Raw genomic sequence first — 15648 nt, 5'->3', positions numbered from 1 at the left:
TGGAGCATCTGACTCTTGATTTTGGCTCAGGTCGTGATCCCCAGGTCATGGGATGGAACCCCGAGTTGGGCTCCATGTTGGGTATGGAGCCTGCTTGGGATTCTCTCTCCCCCTCAGGCCCTCTCCCCTGTTTGTGCGCGCGCTCTCTCTCTCAAAATAAATAAAATAAAATGAAACAAAATAAAACAAAACAAAATAAAACAAACCAAATAAAAATTTGAGTTTTAGTTAAATGAGTATGTATTAACTTAACTTAAAACAACAATACAATACCCAAGGCCAAGCACCCATATCCCATTGACTTTTTAATCCCTCAAAGGGAACTCTTTTACATTATAAAAACTTTCTTGAAAACTTTAATCTCTGAGCTTCCAGAACTTGAACCTCCCCTGCCCCACACCCTCCACAACCTCCTCCTCCAGAAACAGGCCCCGGGGGCTTCCTGTGTCTCCCTCCGGACCCCGGGACCCTCGTGTCTCTAGGGGAAAGAGCCGGGGCTCAGTGGGCCTGTCTGAGGCAGCCCCTCCCTCTGACCTTCCTGCACCCCGCGAGCAGACACCCACTTTCCAGGCCAACGGCGCCGACTGACTGCAGAGAAGCCGCTCCTGCACCTCCCGCTGCGGAAGGAAACACACAGGCCGCTGTGCTTGCTCTGCGGTAACCCTAGGTTTCTCATTCCCAGATCCTAGGCTACACAACGACAAAATAGGTTTCAAATAAACAATCAAAGAGAAGGAAAAAGGAACTATTTCCCATCTTAAGACGATTATGTAAAAAATCAGTCTTTAAAATGTTGACTTTCAGAACTTCAGCCACAGCAAAACTGGAAACCAAACACATCCTGTTTCCACACAGTCCCCAAGCCTGACGGTGCCACCTGCAAGAGAGGGGCTGCCTGACTCCACGGGTCAGAAGCCACCGAGGTCCCTGGGTGTGCGCCTGTGGGGGGAGGGGGGGGCCGCCACCCCCACCCGCCCCACCCCCACCCCTCTAGTTGGCCCCGGCCGCCCAGAATTCCGGGTCTTCCCCCTGCCCAACACCTGGGAAACCCTTCAGGTTCCGCATGGCCTTCAGGGCCCGGCGCTCGGCGCTGGCATCCTGGTCAGGGCGGCCTCGGCTGGGCTGACCCCCGCCTGCACCCCCGAGGCCCCATGGGCCTGTGTTCTCGGGGGCAGGAGCGCAGGTCGGTCTCGCAGTTCGTCCTTCCTGTCCAGCCCCCCGGGGCGCCCCCTTCACGGCCCAGTCCTCACGGCCTACCCTCCACCACTTTCTCTCCTTTCCAAAGTAATGGAGAATCATCACCGAAGACAGAAAAAACAAGAGAAAACAGAATCGCCTGAGCCTACCTCCCAACCCTGCGGTGTGTGATTTGTACCGCCTGCCCCTGAGTTCTGCACGGACCGGAACTTTCTGTGGCTCCCACTTGCCTGTGCCAGCGTCTGCCCTCGGGATTCCGGCTGGTGAAGTTCGTCCCTTCAAAGCCGTGCCCGTCCAGGTTCCAGCTTTGACCAATTCTTGGGAGCTGCAGACACCGGTGAATTCATGAACAGCGAGGCCCATGTGGCTGCTGGCCTGCTGTCCCCGCACAAAAGGCACAAACGCCCTTCTGCCTCTTGTCTCATGGGCCCTCCCCATGTCTGAGGCATTTTAAAATCCAGTTCTATCATCAGAGTGATTCAATACACCTACACTACAGAAGGCACTAACTCGGCAGGCAGCCTTGGCCACGGGGGGAGGACCCCGGCTCGGGGTCCGTCAGAGCTGATGGAGGCCCCGGGTCAGGGCCCAGCTGAACGAGAGGCACTGAGCAGATCATGTTCACAGACCCGCAGCAACTCAAGGTGTGGGGACAGGAAGGACTGCAGACAAACACGGCCTTTTCTGCCCCACGGAGGCCGGCTGGCCGGGAGATCACCTGCAGATGGGCCTCCAAAGTCACCAGTTACGAGAACGAAGCTCGTAGGTGATCATCAGGGATGGGGGCTAGAGTGTGACTCACGGGTCCGGAAGACACTGCCAGGCTGCCATGTCCCTTGGAAAAACACGTCCCCCCACGCTGGCCGGGACCGCCACAGGGAAGCTGTGTGAGCCGGGGGTGGGGAGACTCTGGCTCCTGGGAAGACCTGGTGAGGCTGGGAGCTGCAAAAGCACACCGACCCTCGCCTCACACAGGAGCCAGGCATAGAGAAGGAGCACCCCGGCGGTACATGCCCCCGGCCCCCCCTCAGCAACACGGCTCCCCCGGGCCCAGAGCAGTGTCCTGCCCCCGCTTGGCAGCCAGGGTGTCCCCTTAGTTTAGTCGCCTCTCCAATAACTTGCTGCACAAAGTCCCACACTTTCAATGCTTCACTGAAGATTTAGATAATTGTATTTTTTATTTTTATTTTTTATTTTTTTTGAGAAAGAGAGAGAGAACAAGGAGGGGAGGGGCAGAGAGAGAAAGAGAGAGAGAGAGAAAGAGAGAGAGAGAGAGAGAGAGAGAGAACCCCAAGCAGGTTCCGCACTGTCCGCGCAGAGCCCGGTGCGGGCTCCATCCGAAGAACCATGAGATCATGACCTGAGCCAAAATCAAGAGTCAGGCACTCAACCGACCTAGCCACCCAGGCATCCCTAAGATTTAGATAATTTTAAAAGCATCACATACTAGAAGCATCATCCTGGGTAAAGGACAAATGTAAAATGTCACTCCCGAAGTGCAATAACCTCCCTCAAAATCAGCATCCCCTGGAGAGGATTCCCGACGAGGGTAACTCGGGTCTGAGGCTCCCTGTCTGCTCTGTGGCCGAGGGGCTGGAGGTCACCGTGGTGGCGGTGGTGGTGCTCCTGGTGCTAGGGGGAGGGGGGAGGGGGCTCACCGCGCCCGGGGGCCCGCTCTGACAGCGCGAACGCAGGCAAGCGGGACAGCCCCTCCGCAGCTGGGACCACCCAGGCGCCCCGTGCACACTCACACCCAAGCTCCCCGTGCACACTCACACCCGTCTGCACTCTGCCGGGGATGCGCCAGCTCCAGCAGCCAACGTGTCTGGAACCCACCACCTCCACACCAGGCGGCTCCCGGTTGGCCAGGCGGCTTTTGCACTTCCGATAACCTATTCTCCACGAGGCAACCAAACTGCCCCGTCAACCACCACAGGGAGCCACGGCTCCCACCACCAGGGCCCGGGTCCTGGCAAGGCCGACAAGACCCGGCCCGTGCCACGACTGCCTTGAACAGAGGCTCGTCTCTCAGCAGGCGCACCGTGGGCAGCCGGGCGGGAACACGATGCAGGGGTGAAGTCCCGGGTCTGAGCTCGGGCCTGAGCTCGCCACGAGGGGGCAGGGGATCCGTGGGGGAGGACTGTCCCGTGGGGACCCCCACGCTGCAACCCTATGGGGTTAGGAACCTGAGAGCCTGGGACTAAGGGCGTTGTGCACCTGCTGCGCAGACCCACCCACGGCTTCCCGAAGCTGCTCTCCCTCCCTGGAGGGAGGGAGTTCTGCAGTGGGGAAGAGGGAGAAAAAGCCGACTGAGTTCTAAGAGCTGGGTGGCCACGGGAGGGCTAGGGAGGGGCCGTGGGGACACGCACATGACCTACAAGCGGGGGTCCCGGTGTCGGCGCAATGTGGGCTGGCCAGACACAGAAAGAAACAGCTTTGGGAAGATGATTTCTTCCAAGCCCCCACCCCCCTCTGCCTTCTGCGTTCCTCCTGCCGGGCTTGGACTCCTGCAACCCCAGAACGACCCACCTGGCTTCACCCTAGCCCCTTGGCCTGGTGCTCTGGGTCCAGGAACCCTGAAGCTGGGTGTTTATGGGTCTTTTGGGAGAAGCGGACCCCAGCTCACAAGACATTCCCAAGGGCCTGACCAAAGACAGACTCAGAACTCTGCAGCTGTACCCAGCTTGGCTCCGGCAGACGCCGTGGTCCAGAACCCTCGGGTGGGGCACCTCCTCCCACAAGTCTGCCCCCAACTTCAAACCATCCCCTTCCTCCTCCTTTACACAATGGACCCCGCCTGGCCCTAGCCCAGAGCTTCGGCTTCTGGATGGGGCTGGTCACCAGAGCCCAGCCAGAGCAGACGCCTGGGGCCTGCAGCCCCACACCCGTCCTCAGGGAGGGGAGGGGGCTGGAGACTGAGTTCATGACCCATCACGCCTCCTCCACAAAGATCCCCAAAGTGCGGGGTGCGGGGAGCTCCTGGGTTGGCGAACGCACCCACGTCCCGGCAGGGTGGCCCGCTCCCAACTCCACAGGGACAGAAGCTCCTACGCTCAGGACCCGCTGGGACCTCACCCCGTGTGGCTCTTCATCTGGCCGTTCCCTGTGTCCTGTCACATCCTTTATGACACAGTAAGCCACTCAGCGTAAGCAAGTGTGTCCCTGCCCTAGCAAACGATGGAACCCCAATTCGCAGCCGGTGGGTCACAAATACGGGGGACAACCTGGGACCCCCCCCCCTTGTGCCTGAGGGTCTGTGTGTGGGGTCTGCACGAATCCCAATGGTCAGTGTGAGTTCCGAAGTGAACTGAAAGACTGCCGGCTGGTCAAGAGAGCTGCAGGATTGGTTGGTGGGGTGCGTCCCACACATCCGATGTCGGCAGAGCTGTGAGTGGCTTTCGCTTTAAGTGCTGGGGTCCACAACTCTGCCCTCCGTCACTGCCGCCCCTGCGTGCATGGAGCTGGTCCCGTGTCTACTTCTCCTCAGCTCAGGCTGGGAGCCTTACCACCCTCCTGCCCTCCTGCGCCCCTCTGTGTCCCCCGCAAGGCCGGGGGCCTGCATCCACCAACACCACCTGCCGCACCCGAGGCCGGAGCTGACCGCGTCACCTGCACTGCCCAGCAGGCGGCTGTCCCAGCTCAGCTCCAGGCTTCAGGGGGCTCCGGGGCCCCTACCTCCCAAGCCCCGCAGACTCAGAACTGGAGCCTCCGCTGCGCTTGCAGGAGGCCTTGCGCCTCCCCACCGGGTCCTGGGCAGACAGATGCCTAGTGGGGCCCCTCCCTGGCCTCCCCTGTCTCAACCAAGGGCCCCTCTGCCCTCCCAGGCACAGGAAACCTGCTGTGTCATCTGTTCTGTCACACCCGGCACCCACTCCAGCCACAGGTCCTGCTTCAAAGTTCATCCTGGATGGCCAGCTGCAGAATCTAGGGCACGAGAACCCCCAGAGTTGCGCTGTCCGATGAGGCAGCCTGCTTTACCAGTGCTGTTTGAGTTCCAGTTAACTCAATGGGATACAACTTAAAGTTCAGTCCCTCAGGGACAGTAGCCATATTCCAAGTGTCCAGAGACAACATACGGCCAGGGGCTGCCTGGCTGGACACAGAACATTCCTGTGGTGCAGAAAGTCCACAGTGGACGGGTTGTTCCAGAAGCCACATCTCCAGCCTTTTCAAAGTAAATTTCAATTCAAAAAATAGGGAACCTAGGGGCACCTGGAGGGCTCAGTTGGCTAAGCATCAGACTCTTGATTTCGGCTCAGATCATGATCTCATGGTTCATGGATCTGGCCCCAAGTCATTCTCTGTGCTGACAGTGCGGAGCCTGCTTGGGATTGTCTCTCTCTCTCCCTCTGCCCCTCCCCTGCTCTCTCTCAAAATTAAAAAAAAAAAAAAAAAAAAAAAAAAGCATTTAAAAAAATAGGAACCGGGGTGCCTGGGTGGCTCAGTCGTTTGAGCATCCAACTTCAGCTCAGGTCATGATCTCGTGGTTTGTGGGTTCGAGTCCCGCATTGGGCTCTGTGCTGACAGCTCGGAGCCTGGAGCCTGCTTCAGATTCTGTGTCTCCTTCTCTCTCTGCCCCTCCCCCACTGGTGCTCTGTCTCTGTCTCTCAAAAATAAATAAATGTAAAAAAAAATTTTTTTTTTAAATAGGAACCTGGAAACTAACAGATTTAAGAAGCATCAACTAATTGCAATATCTGAACCTTTTTTGGACCTCATTCTGGTAAACAAACTTCTTAAAAAGCCTCATGGGCATCCCTGTTCATGTTCCTGACCTTACGGGGGAAGCTCTCGGGTTTTCCTGAGAAATGGATGAGGTCAGCTGGGGGTCTTTCAGATATGACCTTTATGATGTTGAGGTATGTCCCATCTATCCCTGCTTTGTTGACGGTTTTTATCAAGAAAGGATGCTGTATTTTGCCAAATGCTTTTTCTGCATCTATTGACAGGATCAGATGGGTCTTATCCTTTCTTGTATTAATGTGGTGTATCACACTGATTGATTTGTGAATAGTGAACCAGCCCTGCAGCCCAGGATTAAATCCCACTTAACATGGAGAATTATTATTTTAATGTGTTCAATTCGATTTGCTCCAATCTCATTGAGAAATTTTGCATCCACGTCCAGGGCTATTGGCCTATAGTTCTCCTTTTGAGTGGGGTATTTGTCTGGTTTTGGAATCACGGTAATGCTGGCCTCATAGAATGAGTTTGGAAGTTTTCTTTCCATCTCTCTTTTTGGGACAGTTTGAGAAGAATAGGTATTAACTCTTCTTTAAATGTTTGGTAGAATTCCCCTGGGAAGCCATCTGGCCCAGGACTCCCGTTTTTTGGGAGACTTTTGATAACTGATTCCATTTCTTTGCTGCTTACGGGCCTGTTCAAATTTTCTATTTCTTCCTGTTTCAATTCTGGTAGTTTATATGTTTCTAGGAATTTGTCCATTTCTTCCAGATTGCCCAGTTTGTTGGCACATAATTTTTCATAGTATTCTCTTATACTACTATGAATATAATACTATGAATAGGGAATTGGAGTATTTCTGTGGTGTTGGTTGTGATCTCTCCTCTTTAATTTGTAATTTTATCTATTTTGGTCCTCTGTCTTTTCTCTTTGTTAAGTCTAGCCAGGGGGTTATCAATTTTCTTTATTCTTTCAGACAGCCAGCATTTCGTTTCGTTGACTTGTTCTGTTTTTTGTTGTTGTTGTTTCTAGATCATTTATTTCTGCTCTAATCTTTATTATTTCCCTTCTCCTGCTGGCTTAGGCTTTATTTGCTGCTCCTTTGCTAGTTCCTTTAGGTAGGAACTAGAAAGGGTAGTTGTGTATTTGGGATCTTTCTTGCTTCTTGAGATCGGCCTGCATTGCAATGTATTTTCCTCTTAGGACTGCCTTTGCTGCATCCAAAGTGTTTGCACTGTCATGTTCTCACTTTCATTTGTTTCCATGTATTCTTTTATTTCTTCTTGAATTTCCTGGTTAACCTATTCATTCTTTAGTAGGATGTTCTTTAACCTCCATGTATTTGAGGGCTTTCCAGTAATATATAATGAAACATTATTCAGCAATCTAAAGGAATGACATCGTGCCATTTACAACAATGTGGATGGAACTGGAGTGTATTATGCTAAGCAAAATTAGTCAGAGAAAGACAAGTATCATGATTTCACTCATATGTGGAATTTGAGAAACACAACAGATGAACATAGGGGAAGGGAAGGAAAAATAAGATAAAAAAGAGAGGGAGGAAAACCACAAGAGACTCTTAACTACAGAGAAGGAACTGAGGGTGGCTGGCGGGGAGGCGGGTGGGGGAGGGGCCGGATGGGTGACGGGCACTGAGGAGGGCGAGGCTGGGATGAGCACAGGGTGTGGCACGTAAGTGACGAATCACCGGAGTCTACTCCTGAGACCAATACCGCACTGTGTGTTTACTGACTTGAATTTAAATAAATAATGTAGTCTTAAAAAAAAAAAAAAGCCTCCTAGGAAGTAACCACGTGTGGAGATTTCACATTAATTAGCTTCACTGCGGTAATCATTTCACTGTGAAAGTCGCAGGCGAAATGTTATGATGTCTGGGGTTCGCTTCAGAGCAGGTCAGGGTGAGGGAGGGGCACGGGAGTGGAGAGGTGGTGGGTACCAGTGACCAGGAGTCGTTAACAGTTAAAGCTGCTGGCGGGAAGGTGCGGACCCACTGAACTATTCTACTTATCCGAGTGTCAGATGACAAACAGAATGGACGGTAACATATACAGAGCTAAGTAAACACAGCGGGAACCCTGTGCAACCGCTTCTCTTCCCTCCACGCCCCACCCCTCCCATCTGGGTCCCTGTAACAAGCGCATCGCCCACCCCTGCACCCCTTGGCCCTCCCCATTCTGCAATCACAAAGAAAGATTGTTCCAAATAAAAATGTGCATCGACACAGTGCTGTCCTTCTGAGCGTTCTACGAACGCCTCCCTTCTGTCAGAGCCAGTGCAGAAACTCCTCCACACCCCAGCTGGTGGCTTCTAGACATGGCCTTTGGAGGGCCCCTCTGGGGGGCCAGAAGCTTTAAGTACTTCACCGGTGAGGGAAGGGAAAGGACAGTCCCTGCGGGGAGTTAGCATCCCTACAATGCTGGAAGAGGAGACATTGGGGGGAGCCCTTCCTGCCAGCCGCGTCTGGTCTTATGTAGGGCCCTACACCTGCTGTGGGTGACCCTGAGCCTCAAGCCCAGGAAGGGACCACAGAAATCCCAGGGCTGTGCAGAAGGTACGGATCTCGAACAGAAAGGCTGCACGTCCCCGCAAACCTTTTTATGTAGCTGCAAGAGGCCCTGAAGGGGCAAAACAGAGGGGCCACGGGCTCTTGAGGCCAGACTCGAGGTGCATCCCAGGCCCTAGAGCTGATTTGGATCCAGCAGGACGGGGGGGGGGGGGGCACCACCTCACCAGCGCCACGGAGCAGAGCAGGAGGCCTCGCTTTGAGACCCACTGGTTGGATGGGCTCTCTTGGGACGGAGAGACCGGATGAGTTTAAGGAAGGCGGACTCTTAGAAGGGCAGCGAGTCGACAATGTTACCCAGGCCCAACGAGAAAACCTGGGGAGTTTTAAAAAGGATGCACTGGGGAGAAATCGTTCAAGTTGAGAACTGTTTCACCCCCCACTTTTTCATTTCATTAGGGGATGGTTTCATGGGTACTTTAATGGACTTTAATGGACTTCCCAACGCAGCAGTGGCCACCAGTGGAGCTGCTGCCCTGTCAGCTCCGGGCGACCAGGGTCCCAAGGCCTGGAAGAGAGCTGCCCAGGGTGGGGGCCCAGTTCACTCTTCTTGGCCCGAAGGGTGTTCATCTGATGCGCTTACCTTGGCGTCTGCAGGTTGGGACACGTTATATGTTAAAATGTTGCCGAGCTGACATGGTTTCCCCTACAAGGGAAACAGCTGATGAGTCCCAGCTGCCTCTCAGACTCCATGTTCCTAAAACAAGGTGCGCAATTCTCATCCCCTCATCCCATTAGAAAACCACAAAACTAAAATACGCACAGATGCCAATACCATGATTTTCCCAAACTAAAAAAATAAGGATTGAGTTTAGGAAGCTTGGAGCCCTCTCATTTTATGCGTCCCTCCCGTGCCAGTTCAAGTGCAACAGGGTCCACGGAACCCAGATCATGCTTGCGGTCTGTGCTGACCAGCAGGGAGAAGAAAGGACCGCACCGCGTGCAAGGTGACGCCTATGAGGACAGTGGCCGGCTTGCTCCCGTCAGCGTCACAGTGCTGATGACGGACACGGACGAGCTGGCTTCGGCTTGCTCCCACACAGGGATCGCAGCCAGTTTACTCAAAGACTTGGTGCCGATGGTAGAATGCTAACAGGCAAGCTCGGGGGGCGGGGGGGGGGTGCTCCATTTTCTCCAACAGGCTGTCAGAACTGCAGACCAGCAACCAGTTCTGTGCCAATTCACCAGAACCCCAGGGCCTGGAGGCCCCACACAGGAATCACCAAAGGTGACCAAGGTCCAGAGGGTGTTGAGGAAGAACGGTTAGCAGGAGAGGGCCGGGAAGAGGTTTGACTGCCTGCCAGTACTGAGGAGTTGGCAGAAAGACATGAAACTGAAGGAGAAGTTCCGGAACACAGGGACGGCCACCATCTTTTTCAAGGATCAGAAATACGGATGTGAGTGAGGCTCACGTCCGGGACCTACTTGTCCAAGGCAAATCTGGAAACTAGAAATGGAAGCATTCAGCAAACACTTGAAGCTCCTCTAATTAAGGGAATGCACTGATGCGTTCAGGGTCTCTAATCCACAAATCCAAACTGCAGAAAGCTCTGGAAACCGCAAGTCCTTAACTGACAGCAAGACACGTCCCAGCGAGAAACCAGTGTTCTTATTTATACGTTCAAGAGTCTCTTCGTGTTGCGCTACAGAAATTGTATCACGTTTGATAACGGGTTCGCCTGGAGCCTGCTACATAATGTCCAGTCTATGTGCACATCCCTGTTTTAAAGTCCAAAACATTCCAAAGTCTAAAATGCACCTGGGTCTGGGCTCCAGGTGAGGGAGGATGGGTCTCCGTGATATCTAGGGGGTGAGAATTGCACAAATCCACTAATGCATCAGGAGGCCATGAAAGTTGGTGGTAAGGGAGTATGTGACCACTATTTCCCTAATCCCAACAAGCACCCAGACATAAACACGACCTGAGGAATCCCCTTAAAACATCCCGGAAGCACTCATGAGGGGCCAAGATCAGGGGGCCCGCCCACCTTTAGGGCTCACACACAGTAAGCCGCATGTCGCATGACGTTTTCCGCAAGAATGGAACTGCCACTTACCCCGGGGGAGGAGCTGTGAGGTAATCTGGGGTACGCCGGTGTTGAGGTGCCTATTCCTACCCTGGGGAGAGGTCCTCCTGGAGCATTAGGGAAGCATCTTTCAACCATCAGCTAAAATTTTAATAAAAGCTACAGTGAGATCATTGTGTAATTGGAAAAGGCTTTATGTTGAGTTAGTGAAACCACTTATTTATTATCCTTGATGGTGTTTTTTTTTGTTTTTTTTTAGTTTTCGTTTTCTTAGTTTTTTTAATGTTTATTATTTTTTTAGTTTTTTTAATGTTTATTTATTATTGAGAGAGAGAGCACGAGCAGGGGAAAGGCAGACACAGAATCTGAAGGAGGCTCCAGGCACAGAGCCCGACGCGGGGCTCGAACTCACAAACCACGAGATCACGCCCCAGCCGAAGTCGGACGCTCAACCGACTGAGCCACCCAGGCGCCCCAGATGAAGACATTTTCTATAAAAGTGTCTTCTATATAATTTAGAAGATATTTTCTAGAAGTTTCTATCTCAATGTAAATTCCTAACCGGGAATTCTCCAGGTGGATTTCAATCCCCAATGCAGGGTGGGAGGGCGCCTAGCAGAAGGAAGAAGGAAAAAGCCTTAGTCTACTGGGTCCCGCCCTGGCCTGGGGGGGGGGGGGGAGCCTCACCGGGAGTCCAAGCACCGGCATCAGGGAGCTGGAAGGTGAGGCCCTCTGAGGAATGGCCCCCACACCGCGGGGTAAGAACCCTGAGACCCAACAGAGATCAGCCACCCACGCACAAAGCTGGCGCGAGCAGAGGCACCGCCCCCCCGCCCCCGGCAGGGTCGAGCGTGGACGCGCGCACGGTGGGCGACCCAGGCCGCCCCCCGCAGGGCCTCTGCCAAGGGACCGAGCGGCACCCGCGATCTGAACAGGCAGGCTCAGGGCTCGCTGACCTGACCTGGGGCGAGCCCCTTACCCTTTGGAACCTCCAGCTCTGGCTGGTGTCGCGGGGACTAGCCTGGGCCCGCACGGACCCGCACGGCCGAGGCTGCGGGACCGCGGGAACCCCCCAGCGTCTTCCAGGACTCGCGGTGTGGCCGGAACAACCAGCCCCGGGAGAGCGCAGCCCTGCGCCCCAGGCCTGCACCTCCGCCTCTCCGGCCGCCGCCACTGACCCCGGCCCTTCCCCGGCTTCCCAAGCCCCTGCTCGGCACCCCCCGCCCCTCGGCCACCCACAGCGACCCCGCCCCTTCCCCGCCCCGTCCGCGCCCACACCCGCACCCCTACCCCCCTCCGTCCGCCCCCTTTCACGACCCCGCCCCTTTCACGTCCCGGGCCCGCTCCCCGCCCCTTGGGCCGCCCCCACCGACCCCGCCCCTTCCCCGCCCCGTCCGCGCCCACACCCGCACCCCTACCCCCCCCTCCGTCCGCCCCCTTTCACGACCCCGCCCCTTTCACGTCCCGGGCCCGCTCCCCCGCCCCTTGGGCCACCCCCACCGACCCCGCCCCTTCCCCGCCCCGTCCGCGCCCACACCCGCACCCCTACCCCCCCTCCGCCCGCCCCCTTTCACGACCCCGCCCCTTTCACGTCCCGCGCCCACACCCCCGCCCCTCGGGCCGCCCCCACCGACCCCGCCCCTCCCCCGCCCCTCCCCCGCCCCGTCCGCGTCCAGGGCTCACATCCCCCGCCCCTCCGGCCGCCCCAGCGACCGACCCCGGCTCTTCCTCCCCCTCCCGCGCCCCGGGCCGGGGTCGCTCTGCAATTTTGAAACAAACGGCTAGAACCCCAAAGCCACACCTGCTCCCAAGTGGACTGGGGGGGGTCCCAAACAGCGGAGCCGAGCGGACGACCTTCACCTCAGCCCCTGGGCGTCCGCAGCGCCCGCCCGAAGCTCACGCGGGCCGGGGCGGCCTTGGGGGGGGGGGGTGGGCGTTGCCCCGAGGTTCCAGCTTTTCGCAGCCGGTGCGCGGACTTGGGTGACTGGGGTCGGATGGAGTCTTCTCGGACCCGAGGGCAGCGAGGGCGGCCGGAGGGGACGGTGGTCCGGAATGTCCCGACCCCGGGGTTGCGCACGCCCGGCTCCGGGGGCTCCAGGTAGGAAAACGTCAGTAAACGTCCCTCCGCAGCTCGTGGGGCACAACGTGGGCGTGAGGGTGATGGAAACACAGGAGTTTCTTGCTACTGAATCGTTTTCTTCTGCCTTTTGTAAACGTCAGCAAAGGGGGTGGGACTGGAAGCCGCTGCGGGACAACCTCGTTCTGGGGGCGCCTGGGTGGCTCAGGTCGTGATCTCAAGATTCCTGAGCTGAAGCCTTGCATCGGGCTCTGCGCTGACAGCTCGGAGCCTGCTAGGGTTCTCCGTCTCAGAATAAAATAAATATTAGGAAGGGAGGGAGGGAGGAACGAGGGGCGGGAAGAGGGAAGGGGAGGGAGGGAGGCAGGAGGGGAGGAGAGAGAGGCAGGGAGGGAGGGAGGGAACTTCGTTTTGGTTCTCTGACCTGATTCCTGAAGAAGCCCTTTAAAAGGGCTGGTATCACAAGCAAGGAAGGCAGGTCCCAGAGGACCAGCCAGGGTGGGCTTTTCTGAACTGGCGATTGTGAATCCAAACCATCCACTGTACGCTCTGGTCTGAGCTGTAAAAGCCAGGAGCCCTTTGCTCGGCTTTACTCCCGTATCCCCTGAAATGGTGAGGCCGCGTATCCAGGTGAAAACTGTGTGTTGCGAGGAATGCCTCATGTGGATCTTTGCCGTGAGCTGAAGCCCGGTGAGAGTAACATCCGACGGGTGTAGACATCAGCCCTCACAGGCTCGAGCTTCGCCTGACGCCAGGGGCCGCGATCTGGGGCTGGGAAGGGTCAGGGCGCCCTTCCTTTTCGGTTGGGTCTGAAGGGGAGGGTGGGTGAGCCCACCCACAACAAGAACCGTGAAGAGGGAGAGAGAATGGGGCTGTCTTCCACACTCTCGAGGAAAAACAGATATGGAACCAGAGTACAAGACTCTCAGGGCTTTACGGTTTTCTAATTCCTCACATTTACAAGTATTAATTCCTTGTTTTCCCATAATAATTAGCAGTAAACCCCTTATGCCGGAGGATCTTGGGAGGAGGAGGGACCTGTTTTGTTTGTCAGGAGCTAAATCCCCAGAGGGGGTGGGGGTGGGGGTGTCGGCAGGCTGTGCGGGAGGTGGTCCAGCCCCAGGCCCCAGGACAGCAGCTGAGAAACAGGGAGTTACCGTATCCAGAAAAATCCACGAGAAACTGGCATCTGTGGTCTGGATGCCATTCTAGCAGGCCATGAACAGGGGGAAAGGGGTTTATGGATGCAAAACGAACAAGCCTTTTTTAAAATTAAAAAAAAACAAAAACAAAAAGTTTTATTGGAGCCCAGGTGAGGACAGCTCCTGGGGACACACAGTCTCCACCGAGAAGCCAGTGAGTGCTCCGGGGAAGGAACGTTTGCTGCAGGGTCATACGTGTGTTTTACATAAAGAGTTCCAAATCATCAGGAAGAAGGACATTCTGGAAAGTTACAGACAGGTTTTTACTATGTGCACTATGTGCAGGGCTGTGTGATTTTAATCTCACGGGAACCAAGGAGGTTTTTTTCCTCTTATTTACTTTATGTCGGATGCTATTTTGATAACGAAGCACGCGTGCAGTGTGTGCCCAGGGCAGAAATACAGCCACAAATCTGAGGTTTTGCCAAGTCTTTGTGACCTTGGTAAATGTTACAGTGTAGCTTCTCTGGGAGCCCAGGAGCAGGTCCCACAAATAGGAAAACTTGGAAACTCCCCTGATCAGGTCTGAGGTGGGAGTGCCACGGGCAAGGCCGCAGGATCTCAAGGCCCCCTCATGCTTTGAACCCTGGGAGGCCTGGGAGGCCTCTGCTCCCTTACCTGGACCTGTGTGGGCATCTGTGCCTTCCTCCTCAAACCCCTCCTCCTGATCCTGTATTTCTGTCCCTATTCTTACCCCTTGTCCCAGGTAATTGCCCCTCATTCATTGACGTAAATACACCTGTGCCCCCGCCCTTTCAAGGCAGCGGACAGCTTTAAAAGGACCTGTGATTTTTTTTTTTTTTTTTTTTTGTCTTTGAGAGAGAGAGCACACAGGTAGGGGAGGGGAAGAGAGAGAGGGAGACCCAGAATCCGAAGCAGGCTCCAGTCTCTGCGCTGTCAGCATAGAACCCGACCCGGGGCTTGAACCCATGAACCGGGAGATCATGACCTGAGCCGAAGTTGGACACTTAACTGACTGAGCCACCCAGGCGCCCAAGGACCTGTGATTTCTCATCTAACACTTAGACTTTCCTTCCTGGACATGAGAGTAAGCTACAAAGCTAGACTTCTGTTCCTTCGAGGGGGTCCGGGTCCTTGGAGGAGCCAGCGACTGTACCACACGGGACACTGGAAGACTGGGCCAAGGGAAGTCACCCACAGAGCAGGGACTCTCCACGCCAGCCTCTCACTCGAGCCACTAGGACCTTTGCCCAGGCAGGACCTGGCCCCACGCTGCAGATGCACTGGTGTGGGAGGGGCCCGGGACAGGGGTCTTTGGCAAGCACCCTGGGGGCCTGGTTGAAGATCGCTGTTGGCCGTGGCTTCCCTTCTTGTGGGCGCGTCCAGAGGACAGCGAAGCTCCCCTCCTCTCCCTCGAGGTGCCCTCGTGGTTTGCACAGCGTGCTTCCTGAGCTGGCAGCGCGGGCACCACCAGGGCAACGGAGAGGCAGCCGCGCAGCTCGCAGCCGCTGAATCGGGAAGGCCGGGGCGGGCCAGGGTCTGGTTTAGAAGCCCCCCCGGAGACGTGCACTGAAGCTGGACAACCTGCCCTGCCCCAACAAAGTCACGGGTGGCGAGACAGGCGAGTCCGTCGGATTGCACTGAGCAAAGCGAGCGCCCGCAGAGCGGCAGCCTCACACCCAAAGGCAGCTGTAGGAAGTCAGAATGCGGACGAGCTCATTAGCCTGCTCACGAGGCTGGTGTGAGGGTTTCGCTGGGTCAGTGCTTCCCAGCCTCCTGGTGCGGGACGTGCGCGTGAGGCATCTGTGGAGCCTGGAGGACCCCCAGGTGTGGACTCGCCCTGGGAATGGGGCTCTAGCTCCCGCGCTTCTACTGGGGCCACCCTGCGAGCGGCGAGGGTCTAGGGAAACTTTC

Source organism: Lynx canadensis, chromosome D3 (assembly GCF_007474595.2).
Source record: "Lynx canadensis isolate LIC74 chromosome D3, mLynCan4.pri.v2, whole genome shotgun sequence".
Lineage (NCBI taxonomy): Eukaryota > Metazoa > Chordata > Mammalia > Carnivora > Felidae > Lynx > Lynx canadensis.
The sequence above is the reverse complement of the archived record's forward strand: the minus strand, read 5'-3'. Positions refer to the sequence as shown.